Source organism: Entelurus aequoreus, linkage group LG21 (genome assembly GCF_033978785.1).
Source record: "Entelurus aequoreus isolate RoL-2023_Sb linkage group LG21, RoL_Eaeq_v1.1, whole genome shotgun sequence".
Lineage (NCBI taxonomy): Eukaryota > Metazoa > Chordata > Actinopteri > Syngnathiformes > Syngnathidae > Entelurus > Entelurus aequoreus.
Genome location: NC_084751.1, coordinates 50,015,514 through 50,039,987, shown reverse-complemented (window position 1 = coordinate 50,039,987; position 24,474 = coordinate 50,015,514). Strand labels below are relative to the sequence as shown.

At 40.9% G+C, this 24,474-nt stretch overlaps 1 protein-coding gene across 3 annotated transcripts in view; it reads right to left on the bottom strand.

Moving 5' to 3' along the window:
- Positions 1-24,474, bottom strand: part of LOC133638809 (phospholipid phosphatase-related protein type 1-like) — a 165,043-nt gene that overhangs the window by 94,829 nt on the left and 45,740 nt on the right. For 2 of the 3 annotated variants that reach the window (XM_062031782.1, XM_062031784.1), the window contains exon 1: positions 16,763-16,897. The exons of the other annotated variant lie outside the window; for it this stretch is intronic. The gene's annotated coding sequence lies outside the window, so the exon portion shown is untranslated. Of the gene's footprint in view, positions 1-16,762; positions 16,898-24,474 lie in introns of those variants that run through there. 3 annotated transcript variants of the gene reach the window in all.

Genomic DNA, 24,474 nt, shown 5'->3' with positions numbered 1-24,474 from the left:
GTTTGCCATCCCAACAAATACAAGAGATAAAGATGCATCAACATAAAGATGCAGGCTGTAGTTTGCCATCCCAACAAATACAAGAGATAAAGATGCAACAACATAAAGATGCAGGCTGTAGTTTGCCATCCCAACAAATACAAGAGATAAAGATGCAACAACATAAAGATGCAGGCTGTAGTTTGCCATCCCAACAAATACAAGAGATAAAGATGCAACAACATAAAGATGCAGGCTGTAGTTTGCCATCCCAACAAATACAAAGGATAAAGATGCATCAACATAAAGATGCAGGCTGTAGTTTGCCATCCCAACAAATACAAGAGATAAAGATGCATCAACATAAAGATGCAGGCTGTAGTTTGCCATCCCAACAAATACAAGAGATAAAGATGCATCAACATAAAGATGCAGGCTGTAGTTTGCCATCCCAACAAATACAAATGATAAAGATGCATCAACATAAAGTTGCAGGCTGTAGTTTGCCATCCCAACAAATACAAATGATAAAGATGCATCAACATAAAGTTGCAGGCTGTAGTTTGCCATCCCAACAAATACAAGAGATAAAGATGCATCAACATAAAGATGCAGGCTGTAGTTTGCCATCCCAACAAATACAAGAGATAAAGATGCAACAACATAAAGATGCAGGCTGTAGTTTGCCATCCCAACAAATACAAATGATAAAGATGCATCAACATAAAGTTGCAGGCTGTAGTTTGCCATCCCAACAAATACAAATGATAAAGATGCATCAACATAAAGTTGCAGGCTGTAGTTTGCCATCCCAACAAATACAAGAGATAAAGATGCAACAACATAAAGATGCAGGCTGTAGTTTGCCATCCCAACAAATACAAATGATAAAGATGCATCAACATAAAGCTGCAGGCTGTAGTTTGCCATCCCAACAAATACAAATGATAAAGATGCATCAACATAAAGATGCAGGCTGTAGTTTGCCATCCCAACAAATACAAATGATAAAGAGCTGCAAGAAGTGAGTAGATTTGCATCAAATATTTGAAGTGGGCAGAATGCATTTCCTAAAGTGCAGTTTTCCTCTCATGTTGAAAGGCCTCAGCAGGGGGCAGATGATCAGATTATGCCCTGGAACTTCACCATATTATAGTCAAACAGATCTATAGTTCTATAAATCAAGCCAATGTTTCAGCTACTTAACACTTCCACAACAACACAACTGAGCTATGTGATCCACTACATCGTTTAGTGAGCGTTCTTCACTCTGAGGACATTTGATCAGTCAGCTTACTAATTAGGATCTTGTACATGACATTATTAGTACACAATGTTGTACATGACATTATTAGTACACAATGTTGTACATGACATTATTAGTACACAATGTTGTTCATGACATTATTAGTACACAATGTTAATGACATTAGTACACAATGTTGTTCATGACATTAGTACACAATGTTGTTAATGACATTATTAGTACACAATGTTGTTCATGACATTAGTACACAATGTTGTTCATGACATTATTAGTACACAATGTTAATGACATTAGTACACAATGTTGTTAATGACATTAGTACACAATGTTGTTCATGACATTATTAGTACACAATGTTGTTAATGACATTAGTACACCATGTTGTACATGACATTATTAGTACACAATGTTGTTCATGACATTATTAGTACACAATGTTGTTCATGACATTATTAGTACACAATGTTGTTCATGACATTATTAGTACACAATGTTGTTCATGACATTATTAGTACACAATGTTAATGATATTAGTACACAATGTTGTTAATGACATTATTAGTACACAATGTTGTTCATGACATTATTAGTACACAATGTTAATGACATTAGTACACAATGTTGTTCATGACGTTATTAGTACACAATGTTGTTCATGACATTATTAGTACACAATGTTGTTCATGACATTATTAGTACACAATGTTGTTCATGACATTATTAGTACACAATGTTGTTCATGACATTATTAGTACACAATGTTGTTAATGACATTAGTACACAATGTTGTTCATGACATTATTAGTACACAATGTTGTTCATGACATTATTAGTACACAATGTTGTTCATGACATTATTAGTACACAATGTTGTTAATGACATTAGTACACAATGTTGTTCATGACATTATTAGTACACAATGTTGTTCATGACATTATTAGTACACAATGTTGTTAATGACATTAGTACACAATGTTGTTAATGACATTATTAGTACACAATGTTGTTCATGACATTATTAGTACACAATGTTGTTCATGACATTATTAGTACACAATGTTGTTCATGACATTATTAGTACACAATGTTGTTCATGACATTATTAGTACACAAGGCTTCACAGCTAATGTCAACAAACTGCTATCTCAGTAACATGTAGCATATTTTCTAAACTATAGAGTGCAGATAAGCTGCAGCCATTACATTTGGAAAAAACCCAAACATTTTTCATATATTAACCGCAACTGACTATAATCCCTAGAATTTGTAAATGTTTATATACATACCTTAATTGTTTCCAAACGGTGTCTGTAACACGGCAGTAAAACGGCTGATCAAACAAAACAGAAGTCATGGTCATGGACTCGCTAGCTTCACAAGCTAGCTCTCCAATCAGCTAAACAGACTCAATAACGCCACGGTGACGTTTTGGTGAATTTACTGAGTATTTTGTGAAACTGAAACAACACAAAAGGAATGTCATTGTAAGTTAATAATTCTAACACAGACACTTGTAAACATGTTAGCATATTAGCTAATGCTAACGACGCTAGCTTCATTACATTACGATAGAACATACAGATTGCATAAAAACACTCCTATAGACATCACACAATGGACCATTTAGTAAGTATGAATAGTTGTAGTTGTATTATAAAACATACAAACGTTACTTGGGGTGATGAACGGGGAATCCATACGAGTAGAAACGCTACGGACGACTAGAAGACGGAACGGCACTTGTACTTGCGGTTCAAAGCACGAAACAGAAGGAAATACTGTCGGGTGTAGACAAGAAGTGGCCATTAGGTCAATAGCGAGCTACCGGTCGATCACGGAGGGTGTGTCAGTCGATCGCCCGCCAGGCATTAAAAAATTATAGACCTAAAAATGAGCGATCATCAATCTTCACTATGACGTCACTTTTGTTACTTGAGTGACATTCACAGCACCCGAGGGTCTAGTGAGATGATGCTGGCTGCTGCCAGATCCTTGGTAAGAACAAAACGACCAGCAGGAAGGCGAGAAACCGTTTTTATTACAACAGACTCTCACGTCGTACCTGCTGTCAAAACTCTGAAGAGCGACTGCACACTTCCTGTCTTCACAAGAAAAGTGTCGCCCCAGAAAGCCAGTTTGCCATCAATGTATTTCTTGTAAAGTGTATAAAAAGGAGTATGGAAGCTGGACAAACAAAAAGTAAGCACTTTCATGTGGTATTGGACAGAAAGGAGGACTTTTATTCTCCTCCACAATGTCAATTCCAAAAGGTGGAAGTTATCTGCACTACTGTGAATCTTGTCTGATTGCAATCAATACAGAATCAAGTCATACGCCAACTTATATTCTTGTCTTCAGGAACGTACAGCATATGTGTTCAACATACTTGTATTTTCAATAAGTATTCTGATTGTTCATGCTAGGCTAATAAACACTTCTACTGGGATCGAATCCTGGCCAGAGATGTGTCAGAACGACATGTACATTTATGTTGGAAATGTGTTATTTTGTCCTCAGAAAATTAATCATTGAACATGTTTTTCCTAGATTTTAGTACAGAACATGCATCAAATTAAATTAAAGTTTGATTAAAAAAGAATACAAATTGTTTCACACAAATAAACAAGTGTGACATTTCTTTGTAATGAGGTTGGGGGATTAGGGGAAGGAAACAAATGCTACCTCAATGATAAGTATCATATGCCAAATGTGTCTGGTTGACCCCTGTGGCACACAGTCTTAGAGCTAGGCTAGTAAACAGTCTTACTAGATCAACTCCTCTGCTTGATGTACTTAATTGTTGCTACCTCAGCAAACAACAGTAAATACCTGCTAGCTTTTCCAAAAGTGTTTTGTTTACATCTTCTTTCCTTCAAGTTTATGGATTGCAATGCTTTGAAGTTGTTACTTCCACAATTTGCTCATAATTAATGCAGGCACCGCCTGTTTTGTGTGACTATTTTGTGTGTCTTCAGGCCAAGACTCAACTGTCGACCTGCACCCTGAGGTGCAGGTCGACAGTTGAGTCTTGGCCTGAAGAGTTTGCCCGTTATGCTGTGCCATGAGTTGGCTTCGTGGTTGTTTTGTTTCCCCAATATATGAATCAGTGCATTCAGCATTCCATCAGTATGTGTGGGTTTTCGGTAAACCCTGACTAGAGGCCAGACATACTGATCAATTCTTACTTGTTGATTCACACCACCCACTGGAACACAAACTGGGCGTTATCAGAATCTACAACTCAGATCTGATCACGTTCCCACCAGCCCACAGGACAAAGACAAAGAGCATAATCATTCGAAGGAAGCCCTCAAAACCTGTGGTTAGCCCAACTTGTTGTTTGAGAAAAGTGCATCCAGTTCTAGAACAAACAAGAACAGAGTGGATGAGGAGGAAAAAGGTGACAGACGTAAACATATTGTCATTCCCAATGTATCAGTTCTATCTGAGAAACTCAGATGAATTTTTAACCAACACAACATCCCAGGACACTTGAAACCAGGACACACCCTGAGACAGAGACTGGTGCATCCTAAAGACCGGACACCCCTCACCCACAAAAACAATCTGGTGTATGCTATCCAGTGTAATGATGAACACTGATTCATATATGGATGAAACAAAACAACCCCTCAGTCGACGCTCGGCACAGCACAGACGGGCCAACTCTTCAGGTCTAGACTCAGCTGTCGACCTGAACCTCAGGGAGAACAGCACTCCTTTGAGAAGTAAATGCACACATTCTGGACAGGGAGGACATATGGTACTAAAGAGGATTGAGCGAAGCCATCTAATCAAAGTTGAAAAACTAGTTTGGGCTGACAGTGGTCGATCCACAGCAATTGTTCTGCCACACAATACCTCAATGCTAACGAGAGGAAATTCCACTTCAAGGACTGTCGTTGGCTTTGACAGTAGGATTGCTTGTTTGCATCTCAACAGTTGTTTTTCTCACTATGATAGGGCAGAACCATCCTTGCCCAGGCACACCCTCCTGGTGTTGGAGTATAAATATTTGGGGTTTTGGCACCAGCTGCTACATCAGATCTGACCAATCTAAGTCTAAGACTGGATGTGACCAATCTAAGTCTATGACTAGATGTAACAATATAAGTCTATGACTAGATGTAACAATCTAAGTCTAAGAATAGATGTAACAATATAAGTCTATGACTAGATGTAACAATCTAAGTCTAAGAATAGATGTAACAATCTAAGTCTAAGACTAAATGTGACCAATCTAAGTCTAAGACTAGATCTAAGTCTATGATTATGAAGTGATGAAGCCTACTCAGATGAGAAGTGAAATATCTTCTAAGGCCATGTCTACATTAAGCCGGATAACCCCTTAAACCAACAATTATTTGCCTAAGTCCCGTTTCAGACACACTAAACTATCATTTAAGGTCCTCCTTGGATAATTTTTTACACAAGTGCGCCGTGTATTTCTTGAATCTCTTAGCTTTGTATGGACTCATTGATCGCTTACAAACTGAGTTCGTAAAGGAAGTGACGTCAGAAAGACAGCGCCACACACAGGAAGTGACGTCAGAAAGACAGCGCCACACACAGGAAGTGACGTCAGAAAGAACGCGCCACAGCCAGCTTCATAATAATCGGAGGTAACACCTGGAAAGATGGAGGCAAGTCATCCAGACATGGCCGTGTTTCTCCTTCTTCTACATGTACAGACACTTGTAGAAATCACACATGAATACCTTAAGTGAAGGAAACACGCGATTGCAGCTATTTGGGATACAACACTTCTCAGACGGCAAGAGAACTTTCGAATGTCCAGGTCAGCTGTGATTCTACTTACTGTAAAACTTTGTCCCTTCCTCCCGTGGATGTGATAAAAAGGTAGCGTGTGCTTTGTATTACGTGGCCGTCGAGAGAAGACTACGGAAAACAGCGAATGCATTTGGACTGGCAAAGCAGACTGTATCAGTTATTGTCCGCCATGTATGTCGCGGACTCAACGTCTAGGTCCAGAGTATATCAAGTCAGCAAAAAGGAATGGACAATGAAGGTGAAGGCAAAAGAGTGAGGAGTGTCCTGACCAGATATCTACATCCCTAGATTGATTGATGTCAAATGTTCTTTATCACAAAGTTAACGTGTCTAATAAATATTTGATTCATGTATGATGTCTCAGGTGTGATTCACTACAATAGTCACACTGGATTCCAGTTCATTGAAATAGCACAACGCTGGATATTATTCAGATAAGTTACATTTAAGAACTTGGACACACTGGAGGTGACTATGACGTGCACATGTGTACTAGGCCGCGTTGTGCCGGTGGACGGAGGGGATCTTAAACGACCATTGTGTGTGTGTGGACAAGGATAAAGTTAGGTGGGATTTACCCTGGATAACGTTAGCCGGCTTAGTGTAGAAGGGGCCTAAGACAAACCAAACAGTCCAGTTGTGATGATTGAATGCCCAGAGACTACAAAGACCTGCTGAATGAGAACAAAAGAATCAGAATCAGAAACAGTATCAGAACAGGTAGTATGACCTATTCTGTGTTAGAACAGGTAGTATGACCTATTCTGTGTTAGAACAGGTAGTATGACCTATTCTGTGTTAGAACAGGTAGTATGACCTATTCTGCGTTAGAACAGGTAGTATGACCTATTCTGTGTTAGAACAGGTAGTATGACCTATTCTGCGTTAGAACAGGTAGTATGACCTATTCTGCGTTAGAACAGGTAGTATGACCTATTCTGTGTTAGAACAGGTAGTATGACCTATTCTGCGTTAGAACAGGTAGTATGACCTATTCTGCGTTAGAACAGGTAGTATGACCTATTCTGTGTTAGAACAGGTAGTATAACCTATTCTGCGTTAGAACAGGTAGTATGACCTATTCTGCGTTAGAACAGGTAGTATGACCTATTCTGTGTTAGAACAGGTAGTATGACCTATTCTGTGTTAGAACAGGTAGTATGACCTATTCTGCGTTAGAACAGGTAGTATGACCTATTCTGTGTTAGAACAGGTAGTATGACCTATTCTGTGTTAGAACAGGTAGTATGACCTATTCTGTGTTATATGTGTTTTATGTTGCTTGATTGTACCAAGAACAATTCCTAGTTTGTGAACTCGTTCTCAAACAATGGCAATAAAACTATTCTGATTCTGATTCTGATTCTTTTGTTGTCATTCATCAGGTCTTTGTAGTCTCAGGGCATTCGACTACAAAGACCTGATGAATGAGAACATAGACATGTTCATTTAGTCCAACTAACATAGTGAATAATTACACTAAGTCCAAGCAAGGGAAAGATTTAGACAAGCACATCATCTGATGGATTCACCTTAAATCAATCAAGTGAGAAAAGCTGTATCACTTTTCTAATGTCTTCTTCCTTTTCCTTTCAATAAACCATCTAGGAAGGTCATTCTCCACAAGAGCAGCCCGTATCTCACCCTAGGGCCCATCAGGCCCCTGAGGGATCACATGACTAATCTACTACCCAATCAGGAGCCCCCACTGCCCAAATAACACTGGCCACGCCCACACACCCAATCAAATGCCAGTGTGTGTGTGTGTGTGTGTGTGTGTGTGTGTGTGTGTGTGTGTGTGTGTGTGTGTGTGTGTGTGTGTGTGTGTGTGTGTGTGTGTGTGTGTGTGTGTGTGTGTGTGATCAATAACAAATCTCTAGTGTGAGAGTCCAGGATGTTTTATGTATCACTTGTAAGGTCAGAGGTCACTCCTCCAATGTGTGCGTCTGATCATTTCAGCAACACACTTTTATCATGGTTGAAAAGACTTGCTGGATTATATTGATTATACAACAATAGCTCATAATCACATGAGGTTGTCAAGTTATTTCCTGCCTGATTTTTCAAGTAGTTCTGAATGATAGTGCTGGTGCAAAGTGGCAATTATCATGAATGACTTGCAAGACCAGCGGTTGCTTTTATTGAACGGGACACAAATGTAGTCACAGGTGCTGTGCTTTTTGTCATTAGTGGTGGCCCGCCACAGATAAATGTCAACTGCTATAATTACATTTTCTGCTAAAGATGGAATGTAGGGCTCTTTCAGAGAAGCAGGATGATTCTGTCAAAGAGGCGTTGAAAAGACTCCCTCTTAGTTTTTTATGGAATATCCAGGAAACTATCACTTATCACAGTTATAAGATAATATTAATCTCAGAATATCTCAAATGTACATATCCACCATTATGTACTTTATTAATGGAAATTATTTAAAAAAATATTTGAATTGAATTGGGCTTGTGTTTTTATTGTACACATTGCATGATCCATGCATATGACGGTCATGATCATTGGTGCAGCTAACAATACAATACTCCTCTAGGTTACTAATCACCGCCTCCCTGGTGCAAAATAGAAGATATTTCTTCCAGGTAACATTATCACTGGAGGACAGGGAATAGCACAGAGCGACAGAGAGCAGGACGGGACAAGGAGCCATGCTAACCACTGAGCTAGCTTAAAGGTAAAGTAGTGAAACAGAAGAATAAGTGTTTGCTACATCACAGAATAAGAATAACAGAATAAGTGTTTGCTACCCAACACAATAAGAATAACACAATAAGTGTTTGCTACACCACAGAATAAGAATAACAGAATAAGTGTTTGCTACACCACAGAATAAGAATAACAGAATAAGTGTTTGCTACACCACAGAATAAGAATAACAGAATAAGTGTTTGCTACCCAACACAATAAGAATAACACAATAAGTGTTTGCTACACCACAGAATAAGAATAACACAATAAGTGTTTGCTACCCAACACAATAAGAATAACACAATAAGTGTTTGCTACACCACAGAATAAGAATAACACAATAAGTGTTTGCTACCCAACACAATAAGAATAACACAATAAGTGTTTGCTACACCACAGAATAAGAATAACAGAATAAGTGTTTGCTACACCACAGAATAAGAATAACAGAATAAGTGTTTGCTACACCACAGAATAAGAATAACAGAATAAGTGTTTGCTACCCAACACAATAAGAATAACACAATAAGTGTTTGCTACACCACAGAATAAGAATAACACAATAAGTGTTTGCTACCCAACACAATAAGAATAACACAATAAGTGTTTGCTACACCACAGAATAAGAATAACACAATAAGTGTTTGCTACCCAACACAATAAGAATAACACAATAAGTGTTTGCTACACCACAGAATAAGAATAACAGAATAAGTGTTTGCTACCCAACACAATAAGAATAACACAATAAGTGTTTGCTACACAAGAACAGAAGTCCAGCTGGAGTCGCATTACAAGAAGATAGCAACAGGAAATTAGCAAGGAGATCAATTAGCGTCTCAAGAGAAGAAAATAAGACAAACTCCACATTTGTATCAACTAGTCAGAGATCCCAAATATTTCTTCTTCAAATCTTTTATTAGAAGAACAAATCATGATATTTGTTATCACAACAGACTGCAATATAGTAGTATGGCTTATAGGCCATATCTCTAATAAGTATCTTTATGAGAGTGACATCAAGAAGATGCATGATGGCGCTCACTACAGTCTCATAGTCATGATGGCGCTCACTACAGTCTCATATTCATGATGGCTGGCGCTCACTACAGTGTCATATTCATGATGGCGCTCACTACAGTCTCATATTCATGATGGCTGGCGCTCACTACAGTGTCACATTCATGATGGCGCTCACTACAGTGTCATATTCATGATGGCTGGCGCTCACTACAGTGTCACATTCATGATGGCGTTCACTACAGTCTCATATTCATGATGGCGCTCACTACAGTCTCATATTCATGATGGCGCTCACTACAGTCTCATATTCATGATGGCTGGCGCTCACTACAGTCTCATATTCATGATGGTGCTCACTACAGTCTCATATTCATGATGGCGCTCACTACAGTCTCATATTCATGATGGCTGGCGCTCACTACAGTCTCATATTCATGATGGCGCTCACTACAGTCTCATATTCATGATGGCTGGTGCTCACTACAGTCTCATATTCATGATGGCGCTCACTACAGTCTCATATTCATGATGGCGCTCACTACAGTCTCATATTCATGATGGCGCTCACTACAGTCTCATATTCATGATGGCACTCACTACAGTGTCATATTCATGATGGCGCTCACTACAGTCTCATATTCATGATGGCGCTCACTACAGTCTCATATTCATGATGGCTGGCGCTCACTACAGTCTCATATTCATGATGGCGCTCACTACAGTCTCATATTCATGATGGCGCTCACTACAGTCTCATATTCATGATGGCTGGCGCTCACTACAGTCTCATATTCATGATGGCTGGTGCTCACTACAGTCTCATATTCATGATGGCGCTCAGTACAGTCTCATATTCATGATGGCGCTCACTACAGTCTCATATTCATGATGGCTGGTGCTCACTACAGTCTCATATTCATGATGGCACTCACTACAGTGTCATATTCATGATGGCGCTCACTACAGTCTCATATTCATGATGGCGCTCACTACAGTCTCATATTCATGATGGCGTTCACTACAGTCTCATATTCATGATGGCTGGTGCTCACTACAGTCTCATATTCATGATGGCGCTCACTACAGTCTCATATTCATGATGGCGCTCACTACAGTCTCATATTCATGATGGCACTCACTACAGTGTCATATTCATGATGGCGCTCACTACAGTCTCATATTCATGATGGCGCTCACTACAGTCTCATATTCATACTTCTTGTTGACAGGCTCTCCTGATGTGTTTATTAATACCTGTCGTCAAACACACACACACACACACACACACACACACACACACACACACACACACACACACACACACAATTCAAGGTAGATGCATGCACACTAAACTATTTCCATTCCTATTTAGTTTTCATGCCACTTTCTGTTGCTACCACTCTGTGGTCTGAGCGCTGTCACCTGTGCCTGATTAGCAATTAGGGAGCACCTGTGCCTGATTAGCAATTAGGGAGCACCTGTGCCTGATTAGCAACTAGGGAGCACCTGTGCCTGATTAGCAATTAGGGAGCACCTGTGCCTGATTAGCAATTAGGGAGTGAAGTGAAGTGAATTACATTTATATAGCGCTTTTTCTCAAGTGACTCAAAGCGCTTTACATAGTGAAAGCCAATATGTAAGTTACATTTAAAGCAGTGTGGGTGGCACTGGGAGCAGGTGGGTAAAGTGTCTTGCCCAAGGACACAACGGCAGTGACTAGGACGGCGGAAGCGGGGATCGAACCTGCAACCCTCAAGTTACTGGCACGGCTGCTCTACCAACCGAGCTATACCACCCCAGGGAGCACCTGTGCCTGGTTAGCAATTACGGAGCACCTGTGCCTGGTTAGCAATTAGGGAGCACCTGTGCCTGGTTAGCAATTAGGGAGCACCTGTGCCTGGTTAGCAATTAGGGAGCACCTGTGCCTGGTTAGCAATTAGGGAGCACCTGTGCCTGGTTAGCAATTAGGGAGCACCTGTGCCTGGTTAGCAATTAGGGAGCACCTGTGCCTGGTTAGCAATTAGGGAGCACCTGTGCCTGGTTAGCAATTAGGGAGCACCTGTGCCTGATTAGCAATTAGGGAGCACCTGTGCCTGGTTAGCAATTAGGGAGCACGTGTGCCTGGTTAGCAATTAGGGAGCACGTGTGCCTGGTTAGCAATTAGGGAGCACCTGTGCCTGATTAGCAATTAGGGAGTGAAGTGAAGTGAATTACATTTATATAGCGCTTTTTCTCAAGTGACTCAAAGCGCTTTACATAGTGAAAGCCAATATGTAAGTTACATTTAAAGCAGTGTGGGTGGCACTGGGAGCAGGTGGGTAAAGTGTCTTGCCCAAGGACACAACGGCAGTGACTAGGACGGCGGAAGCGGGGATCGAACCTGCAACCCTCAAGTTACTGGCACGGCTGCTCTACCAACCGAGCTATACCACCCCAGGGAGCACCTGTGCCTGGTTAGCAATTACGGAGCACCTGTGCCTGGTTAGCAATTAGGGAGCACCTGTGCCTGGTTAGCAATTAGGGAGCACCTGTGCCTGGTTAGCAATTAGGGAGCACCTGTGCCTGGTTAGCAATTAGGGAGCACCTGTGCCTGGTTAGCAATTAGGGAGCACCTGTGCCTGGTTAGCAATTAGGGAGCACCTGTGCCTGGTTAGCAATTAGGGAGCACCTGTGCCTGGTTAGCAATTAGGGAGCACCTGTGCCTGATTAGCAATTAGGGAGCACCTGTGCCTGGTTAGCAATTAGGGAGCACGTGTGCCTGGTTAGCAATTAGGGAGCACGTGTGCCTGGTTAGCAATTAGGGAGCACCTGTGCCTGGTTAGCAATTAGGGAGCACCTGTGCCTGGTTAGCAATTAGGGAGCACGTGTGCCTGGTTAGCAATTAGGGAGCACCTGTGCCTGGTTAGCAATTAGGGAGCACCTGTGCCTGGTTAGCAATTAGGGAGCACCTGTGCCTGATTAGCAATTAGGGAGCACCTGTGCCTGGTTAGCAATTAGGGAGCACGTGTGCCTGGTTAGCAATTAGGGAGCACGTGTGCCTGGTTAGCAATTAGGGAGCACCTGTGCCTGGTTAGCAATTAGGGAGCACCTGTGCCTGGTTAGCAATTAGGGAGCACGTGTGCCTGGTTAGCAATTAGGGAGCACGTGTGCCTGGTTAGCAATTAGGGAGCACGTGTGCCTGATTAGCAATTAGGGAGCACCTGTGCCTGGTTAGCAAATAGGGAGCACGTGTGCCTGGTTAGCAATTAGGGAGCACGTGTGCCTGATTAGCAATTAGGGAGCACCTGTGCCTTGTTAGCAATTAGGGAGCACGTGTGCCTGATTAGCAATTAGGGAGCACCTGTGCCTGGTTAGCAATTAGGGAGCACCTGTGCCTGGTTAGCAATTAGGGAGCACCTGTGCCTGATTAGCAATTAGGGAGCACCTGTGCCTGGTTAGCAATTAGGGAGCACCTGTGCCTGATTAGCAATTAGGGAGCACCTGTGCCTGGTTGCCTGGATCATGTTGCTATGGACCTCAGCGTCGTGCCTTTACTCGCCTTGTACTTCATACGCCTGCTTTCCATTTGTGCTCATCTTTGTTGTTGAATGACCTACATTTCCCTAATAAAGACAGCTTATTTTCTGCACTTGCCTACCGTCTCTGCATCCAGGCGTCCATATACAATGTAGTGTAATTCATTATTTGTATTATTATTATTTAATAACATGCAACCATCATTAATATCATTTTTACACTCCAAATGTTAGCATATGTTGCAAGAAAAGTATACATACAGTATACGTACAGTATACATACAGTATACATACAGTATGTGCATCAAACAGCAGGTAGAAGACAATAACCATTTTAGTTTTCTGCTGGGGCTGAAATTGTTCTGATTCCGATATTCCTTTTTTTGTTCATTTGATTGTCTTGTCATTTGAAACATGTTTATCTTGTCTGCAGAAGATGTCGCAGGTTGTTGAAACTGACGTTTCCCACGGGCCACACTTTGGACATCCTTACTTTACATCATCTTCTCAGTTAGTGTCGGCACCAACAGGTCATTTGACAATTGCAGGACAAACTGTAGATTACCCTATATTATTGTTATTACTCTATATTACTGTTATTACTGTACATTATTGTTATTACTGTAGATTGTTGTTATTACTGTACATTATTGTTATTACTCTATATTATTGTTATTACTGTGTATTATTGTTATTACTGTATATTATAACTGTTACTGTATATTATTTTCATATTGATACTTTAAAAGTGCAATTTCAATGTTGATGATGTGCATTTATTAGAAATAAAATGAAGGTTATGGCAAGCAAACAAATCAAGGATTTTCCCTAAAATGCACATTAAAGCTAAGCAGTGTTACTCAACCATGGGCAAGGTTGAGTAACCTACCCATCTCATTGTTGGGCCGCGAGCGCCCCCTAGAGGCCCACAATAAAATATGTGTTTGTCAGCTGTGGTCCGTATGGCCGCAGCTGTACTTAGTTGTAATGCACTTGTCCACCACTTGTGGCAGTAATGACAACATGAAACAAACAGAAGAAGTCTGGAGCTAAAGTCATTAAGAAGTCTCTTTAGCGCAAAAATGATGACTAAAGTGGTGAAGCTGGATTTTCATTTGCTCTTTAATGTTATTCACAGTTTAGTTAAGAAACATATTCATTATTCATTTAGTTTATTTTAGCACATCATAATAGTACGTACATGTGTTTTTGTCAATTACATATGAGTCTTTGGCCTAAGCCTACGGTGTATTATGTGATACATCATCAGCTTTGTTGTTCACAAATGCTTTCATATCATTTGACTAGATTGCAAACTGTAAGTATAGATGGATAGATAGATAGATAGTACTTTATTGATTCCTTCAGGAGAGTTCCCTCAGGAAAATGTATGTTCACTATTATATATATATATATATATATATATATATATATATATATATATATATATATATATATATATATAAATGTAAATTTGCATGTGGTTATAGTGTGCAGGTGTACCTAATGTTGTGACCTCGGAGGGACAGGAAAATGCAGTTATTTATCACATAATTCACACCTCACTGTTTAAATGTGATGCTTAAATGTTTAAATGTGATGTTCTGCATCATGTTGACCACTCAGAAGGAATAATAAAGAGCAACATTAAGGAATAATAAGGAATAATAAAGAGCAACATTAAGGAATAATAAGGGATAATAAAGAGCAACATTAAGGAATAATAAAGAGCAACATTAAGGAATAATAAAGACCAACATTAAGGAACATTAAGGAATAATAAAGACTAACATTAATGAATAATAAGGAATAATAAAGAGCAACATTAAGGAATAATACAAGGAATAATAAAGAGCAACATTAAGGAATAATAAAGAGCAACATTAAGGAATAATAAGGGATAATAAAGAGCAACATTAAGGAATAATACAAGGAATAATAAAGAGCAACATTAAGGAATAATAAAGACCAACATTAAGGAACATTAAGGAATAATAAAGACTAACATTAAGGAACATTAAGGAATAATAAAGACTAACATTAATGAATAATAAGGAATAATAAAGAGCAACATTAAGGAATAATAAAGACCAACCTTAAGGAACATTAAGGAATAATAAAGACTAACATTAATGAATAATAAGGAATAATAAAGAGCAACATTAAGGAATAATACAAGGAATAATAAAGAGCAACATTAAGGAATAATAAGGAATAATAAAGAGCAACATTAAGGAATAATAAGGAATAATAAAGACTAACATTAAGGAATAATAAGGAATAATAAAGAGAACATTAAGGAATAATAAAAGGAATAATAAAGAGCAACATTAAGGAATAATAAAGACCAACATTAAGGAACATTAAGGAATAATAAAGACTAACATTAATGAATAATAAGGAATAATAAAGACCAACATTAAGGAACATTAAGGAATAATAAGGAATAATAAAGAGCAACATTAAGTAACATTAAGGAATAATAAAGAGCAACATTAAGGAACATTAAGGAATAATAAAGAGCAACATTAAGGAACATTAAGGAATAATAAAGACTAACATTAATGAATAATAAGGAATAATAAAGACCAACATTAAGGAACATTAAGGAATAATAAGGAATAATAAAGAGCAACATTAAGGAACATTAAGGAATAATAAGGAATAATAAAGAGCAACATTAAGGAATAATAAAGAGCAACACTAAGGAATAATAAAAGGAATACTAAAGAGCAACATTTAGGAATATTAAGAAATAATAAAGAGCAACATTAAGGAATAATAAAGACCAACATTAAGGAACATTAAGGAATAATAAAGACTAACATTATGGAATAATAAGGAATAATAAAGAGCAACATTAAGGAATAATAAGGAATAATAAAGACTAACATTATGGAATAATAAGGAATAATAAAGGCCAACGTTAAGGAATAATAAAGAGGAACATTAAGGAATAATAAAGAGGAATATTAAGGAATAATAACATTGAGATGTAAGATAAGATGATCATGTTCATTGTGCAGCAGCAACACAAAAAGGAGACAAATGTTCACTAAATCCCCGTCAGGGTCGTGAAGTCCACGCGTGGAAATCAGCAATCACGCTAATCATGTTCAGGGCGTGTAAGTGGACAGACAGACAGACAGACAGACAGACAGACAGACAGACAGACAGACAGACAGACAGACAGACAGACAGACAGACAGACAGACAGGTGTTTATCTGTCTGTCTGCTCCACACGTCCCCAGCATGAGTGAACACCGTCTATTTGCTGGATGCTGGTCGTGTATCATCTAGTGAACACCGTCTATTTGCTGGATGCTGGTCGAGTATCATGTAGTGAACACCGTCTATTTGCTGGATGCAGCCAAGTGACAGACAATAGCCACCTTGCTTCTCCCCCACGCACACGCACCCACGCACACACACACGCACACACACACACACACACACACACACACACACACACACACGTACTTACTTACCGCGACGGGACAGAGCAATATTCCAGAGAAAAGGTGAATCCATGAAAGAAAAGGAGAGAGAACTACTACTACTACAATTCCACTGGCGGCTGTGCGTGGATGTGATGATCATCACGCAGCGTGGATCATGTGCCTCCTCCTCCTCCTCCTCAGGGGGGCGGAGCCAAGACGTGCAGTGGACTGGGTTTAATTGTGGACTGTCTGTGATGCTCCTATTCCTAGTCTACTACTCCTATTCCCAGTCTACTACTCCTATTCCCAGTCTACTACTCCTATTCCCAGTCTACTACTCCTATTCCTAGTCTACTACTCCTATTCCCAGTCTACTGCTCCTATTCCTAGTCTACTACTCCTATTCCCAGTCTACTACTCCTATTCCTAGTCTACTACTCCTATTCCCAGTCTACTGCTCCTATTCCTAGTCTACTACTCCTATTCCCAGTCTACTGCTCCTATTCCTAGTCTACTACTCCTATTCCCAGTCTACTGCTCCTATTCCTAGTCTACTACTCCTATTCCCAGTCTACTACTCCTATTCCTAGTCTACTACTCCTATTCCTAGTCTACTACTCCTATTCCCAGTCTGATGCTCCTATTCCTAGTCTACTACTCCTATTCCTAGTCTACTACTCCTATTCCCAGTCTACTACTCCTATTCCTAGTCTACTACTCCTATTCCCAGTCTGATGCTCCTATTCCCAGTCTACTACTCCTATTCCTAGTCTACTACTCCTATTCCCAGTCTGATGCTCCTATTCCTAGTCTACTACTCCTATTCCTAGTCTACTACTCCTATTCCCAGTCTACTACTCCTATTCCTAGTCTACTACTCCTATTCCCAGTCTGATGCTCCTATTCCCAGTCTGATGCTCCTATTCCTAGTCTACTACTCCTATTCCTAGTCTACTACTCCTATTCCCAGTCTACTCCTCCTATTCCTAGTCTACTACTCCTATTCCCAGTCTGATGCTCCTATTCCTAGTCTACTACTCCTATTCCTAGTCTACTACTCCTATTCCTAGTCTACTACTCCTATTCCCAGTCTACTACTCCTATTCCTAGTCTACTACTCATATTCCCAGTCTGATGCTCCTATTCCTAGTCTACTACTCCTATTCCCAGTCTACTACTCCTATTCCTAGTCTACTACTCCTATTCCCAGTATGATGCTCCTATTCCTAGTCTACTACTCCTATTCCTAGTGTACTACTCCTATTCCTAGTCTACTACTCCTATTCCCAGTCTGATGCTCCTATTCCTAGTCTACTACTCCTATTCCCAGTCTGATGCTCCTATTCCCAGTCTACTACTCCTATTCCCAGTCTGATGCTCCTATTCCCAGTCTGATGCTTCTATTCCCAGTCTTGCTGCTCTTCACACCACCACTGGAATGCTAATTGCTATTCCACATCTCCTCTTGTGTTAGTCCATGATGTTTATTCACTGCAGCTGTTCTGATCATGTTTTGTTCCGTTAGTTTGACTCCTCACTTCTGTTTTCAGCACCCCTGGGTTTGTGTTTTGGTTGCCATGGGTGCTGATTAGTTTGACCTGCCTCTGATTAGTGTTGGGAACACTCACCTGCTCCTGGTCACTAATCAGAGAGCTACTTATTCCTGTCTTGTGTACTTGCACACAACACTTACCACGCCTCTTCCTAGGATTCCTGACCTAAGCTTTAATGCTAAGCTTCTGTGCTAGCTATTTCCTTAGCTTAGCTTCTCGTGCGATCGGCACGCTAGTCTTTGTGTACTTTTTCATGTTTTCATAAATCATTGTCTCACCTGCACCTTGAGTTTCCTGTTGCATCATGGGAGGACAACCCGCACATAACCATGTGACCACGATAGTACTGTTCTGATATCATTTGTCTTGGATTCACTATCCTTTAAAAAGTACTGCAGTTTCTGATATCATTCATCCTGAACTCATTAGCATTGAATAAATACTACATCATTTATCCTGGATTCACTATCATTTAAAAAGAACTACAGTTTCTGATATCATTGATCCTGGATTCATTATCAGCTAAGAACAGTCGCATTAAAGAAAACAGTTGCTACTCAACTCCAGCGCCACTTATCACTTAACAACTGGTATGAACACTTCCAGTCTGGCACTCCACAGCACCCAAACTGGTTTAGATCTTACCTCGCAGGCCAAAGTAACTGGTTTAGATCTTACCTCACAGGTCACACTAAACTGGTTTGGATCTTATCTCACAGGCCAAACTAAACTGGTTTAGATCTTACCTCGCAGGTCACACTAAACTGGTTTAGATCTTACCTCGCAGGTCACACTAAACTGGTTTAGATCTTACCTCGCAGGCCACACTAAACTGGTTTAGATCTTACCTCACAGGCAACACTAAACTGGTTTAGATCTTACCTCGCAGGCCACACTCAACTGGTTTGGATCTTACCTCGCAGGTCACACTAAACTGGTTTAGATCTTACCTCGCAGGTCACACTAAACTGGTTTAGATCTTACCTCGCAGGCCACACTAAACTGGTTTAGATCTTACCTCACAGGCAACACTAAACTGGTTTAGATCTTACCTCGCAGGCCACACTCAACTGGTTTAGATCTTACCTCACAGGCCACACTAAACTGGTTTAGATCTTACCTCACAGGCCACACTCAACTGGTTTAGATCTTACCTCACAGGCCAAAGTAACTGGTTTAGATCTTACCTCACAGGTCACACTCAACTGGTTTAGATCTTACCTCACAGGCCAAAGTAACTGGTTTAGATCTTACCTCACAGGTCACACTAAACTGGTTTAGATCTTACCTCGCAGGCCACACTCAACTGGTTTAGATCTTACCTCACAGGCCAAAGTAACTGGTTTAGATCTTACCTCACAGGTCACACTAAACTGGTTTAGATCTTACCTCGCAGGCCACACTCAACTGGTTTAGATCTTACCTCACAGGCCAAAGTATTTGGTTTAGATCTTACCTCACAGGTCACACTCAACTGGTTTAGATCTTACCTCACAGGCCAAAGTAACTGGTTTAGATCTTACCTCACAGGTCACACTAAACTGGTTTAGATCTTACCTCGCAGGCCACACTAAACTGGTTTAGATCTTACCTCACAGGCCACACTAAACTGGTTTAGATCTTACCTCACAGGCCACACTCAGTTCATTCAACTCCGATCCTTCACATCCCATCCTTCTCCCATCACTTCAGGTGTGCCCCAGGGCTCCGTCCTTGGGCCACTCCTTCCTCCATCCACCACACCACCCCTGTCCTACACCATCCATTCGTCCATCCACCACACCACCCGTGTCCTACAACAGCTCTACTGGCTCCCAATAACATTTCCAATTGACTTCAAAATACCTACAAGTGATATGAGTCGGTACCCAGTAGTATCCACGGTCAGTACCTATAAGTGATATGAGTCGGTACCCAGTAGTATCCACGGTCAGTACCTATAAGTGATATGAGTCGGTACCCAGTAGTATCCACGGTCAGTACCTATAAGTGAAATGAGTCGGTACCCAGTAGTATCCACGGTCAGTACCTATAAGTGATATGAGTCGGTACCCAGTAGTATCCACGGTCAGTACCTATAAGTGATATGAGTCGGTACCCAGTAGTATCCACGGTCAGTACCTATAAGTGATATGAGTCGGTACCCAGTAGTATCCACGGTCAGTACCTATAAGTGATATGACTCGGTACCCAGTAGTATCCACGGTCAGTACCTATAAGTGATATGAGTCGGTACCCAGTAGTATCCACGGTCAGTACCTATAAGTGATATGAGTCGGTACCCAGTAGTATCCACGGTCAGTACCTATAAGTGATATGAGTCGGTACCCAGTAGTATCCACGGTCAGTACCTATAAGTGATATGAGTCGTTACCCAGTAGTATCCACGGTCAGTACCTATAAGTGATATGAGTCGGTACCCAGTAGTATCCACGGTCAGTACTTATAAGTGATATGAGTCTCTACCCAGTAGTATCCACGGTCAGTACCTATAAGTGATATGAGTCGGTACCCAGTAGTATCCACGGTCAGTACCTATAAGTGATATGAGTCGTTACCCAGTAGTATCCACGGTCAGTACCTATAAGTGATATGAGTCGGTACCCAGTAGTATCCACGGTCAGTACCTATAAGTGATATGAGTCGTTACCCAGTAGTATCCACGGTCAGTACCTATAAGTGATATGAGTCGGTACCCAGTAGTATCCACGGCCAGTACTTATAAGTGATATGAGTCGGTACCCAGTAGTATCCACGGTCAGTACCTATAAGTGATATGAGTCGGTACCCAGTAGTATCCACGGTCAGTACCTATAAGTGATATGAGTCGGTACCCAGTAGTATCCACGGTCAGTACCTATAAGTGATATGAGTCGTTACCCAGTAGTATCCACGGTCAGTACCTATAAGTGATATGAGTCGGTACCCAGTAGTATCCACGGTCAGTACTTATAAGTGATATGAGTCGGTACCCAGTAGTATCCACGGTCAGTACCTATAAGTGATATGAGTCGGTACCCAGTAGTATCCACGGTCAGTACCTATAAGTGATATGAGTCGGTACCCAGTAGTATCCACGGTCGGTACTTACAAGGTGATGAATGTGGGCTACATCCCTGACCTATGAGGTGATGAATGTGGGCTACATCCCTGACCTATGAGGTGATGAATGTGGGCTACATCCCTGACCTACGAGGTGATGAATGTGGGCTACATCCCTGACCTATGAGGTGATGAATGTGGGCTACATCCCTGACCTATGAGGTGATGAATGTGAGCTACATCCCTGACCTATGAGGTGATGAATGTGGGCTACATCCCTGACCTATGAGGTGATGAATGTGGGCTACATCCCTGACCTATGAGGTGATGAATGTGGGCTACATCCCTGACCTATGAGGTGATGAATGTGGGCTACATCCCTGACCTATGAGGTGATGAATGTGGGCTACATCCCTGACCTATGAGGTGATGAATGTGGGCTACATCCCTGACCTATGAGGTGATGAATGTGGGCTACATCCCTGACCTATGAGGTGATGAATGTGGGCTACATCCCTGACCTATGAGGTGATGAATGTGGGCTACATCCCTGACCTATGAGGTGATGAATGTGGGCTACATCCCTGACCTATGAGGTGATGAATGTGGGCTACATCCCTGACCTATGAGGTGATGAATGTGGGCTACATCCCTGACCTATGAGGTGATGAATGTGGGCTACATCCCTGACCTATGAGGTGATGAATGTGGGCTACATCCCTGACCTATGAGGTGATGAATGTGGGCTACATCCCTGCTAACTAGTGCTGTCTGCAGACTTGAATAAGTTCTTTCTACCAGGTTAGATTTCATGAAAGCTTTCTAAAATGTACCATTGATGAGCACATTTGGTAAGTACTTCATTTTATACTCCCGAAACGGACTTATTTCAGTTGGAATGAATATGACTGTATTTCTACAAATGGTATGGCGAGTGGCTGAATGTTGTTGTGATTGATAGGACAGCAAAAGGAGAGAAGATTGTGTAATAATGATGAAAAGTAGGGCAGAGACACAAGACAGGCGCGCCTGCAGCAACTCCACCAAGGCAACATTGGTGTGCTCAGTGATCTAGATAGAAGAAGGCACGCTACAGTGCACTGCCCGCCTTCAAATCTTCTGCTTTTTCCTGCCGTCTGAGGCCTGCTGTCACATTAACCAAACTGAGCTGAAAAATGCTGCAATGAATGTTGAATCTTGACATTTACTGACAGTCGATGCTTGTTGGATGGATCATATTTAATCATCAATTTGGGGGACATCCAGCACACAAATGAGACTTACTTTGAGGTCTTCATAATGACTTGTCATTAGACTCTTGAAGGACTACCACCTCACCCTAAAGCTAAGGTCACGACCCCACGTACTCACACTCACTATGTCTGCATGCACTAACAAAGTCATTATTGACTTCACTTGGTTAAAACTATCTTTTTACAACTCAGCTTTTTGACTATTTTCAGATGAACATGTGTGACTGTAAACTAGTTCCCTCTTGCATGTAAACACTCCCAACGAGCCATCATTGGATCCACCTTTCTTCCCAAAGTGATAAGTACTTGCTGATCAGAAAATATTGACATAATTACGTCTTTCTTTCATCAATAATGTGTTCCATCAAACATTTCCACCACTGACGTCTTTAGCTCTTTTTTTATTGGGATAAAGACTCCCTCAAATATTCTTAAACACTTCAAAATTGTTTTTAAGTTATTTTTAATGTTGTTGGGGTTTTTTTTCAACAAAAAAGTGCCAACGAGTTTGATATAAATCATTATTATTATATTATATATCATTGTTACTATAATTATTACATTATTATAAGTGCATTTGGGGTTAAGCCTCCCTTGTCTTTAGAAACTAGTGTTTTAAACTTTAATCAAGAGTTCTTGAACGCACCACAGTTATGTGCTGTGAAATGGATGCATAAGTGGAATTTTAAAGGCCTACTGAAAGCCACTACTAGCGACCACGCAGTCTGATAGTTTATATATCAATGATGACATCTTAACATTGCAACACATGCCAATACGGCCGGGTTAACTTATAAAGTGACATTTAAAACTTCCCGGTAAATATCCGGCTGAAACGTCGCGGTATGATGACGTATGCGCGTGACGAAGTCAGAGTAACGGAAGTTATGGTACCCGTAGAATCCTATACAAAAAGCTCTGTTTTCATTTCATAATTCCACAGTATTCTGGACATCTTTTGCAATTTGTTTAATGAACAATGAAGGCTGCAAAGAAGACAGTTGTAGGTGGGATCAGTGTATTAGCAGCGGACTACAGCAACACAACCAGGAGGACTTTGTTGGAGTGCTAGCCGCGCTAGCGGCGCTAGCCGCGCTAGCCGCGCTAGCCAGCAACCTCACCTTGACTTCCTACGTCTCCGGGCCGCCAAACGCATCGGATGAAGTCCTTCGTCCTTCTGCCGATCGCTGGAACGCTGGTGAGGACGGGTGTTGATGAGTAGATGAGGGCTGGCTGGCGTAGGTGGAGAGCTAATGTTTTTAGCATAGCTCTGTGCGGTCCGGTTGCTAAGTTGCTAAGTTAGCTTCAATGGCGTCGTTAGCACAGCATCGTTAACCTTCGCCAGCCTGGAAAGCATTAACCGTGTATTTACATGTCCACGGTTTAATAGTATTGTTGATTTTCTATCTATCCTTCCAGTCAGGGGTTTATTTTTTTGTTTCTATATGCAGTTAAAGCACGATGCTATCACGTTAGCTCGTAGCTAAAGCATTTCGCCGATGTATTGTTGTGGAGATAAAAGGCACTGAATGTCCATTTGGCGTTCTCGACTCTCATTTTCAAGAGGATATAGTATCCCAGGTGGTTTAAAATACAAATCCGTCATCTACAATAAAAAAAGGAGAGAGTGTGGAATCCAATGAGCCAGCTTGTACCTAAGTTACGGTCAGAGCGAAAAAAGATACGTCCATCACTGCCACTCAAGTCCTTCACTGTAACGTTCCTTATCTACGAATCTTTCATCCTCGCTCAAATTAATGGGGTAATCATCACTTTCTCGCTCCGAATCTCTCTCGCTCCATTGTAAACAACGGGGAATTGTGAGGAATACTAGCTCCTGTGACGTCACGCTACTTCCGCTACAGGCAAGGCTTTTTTTATCAGCGAGCAAAAGTTGCGAACTTTATCGTCG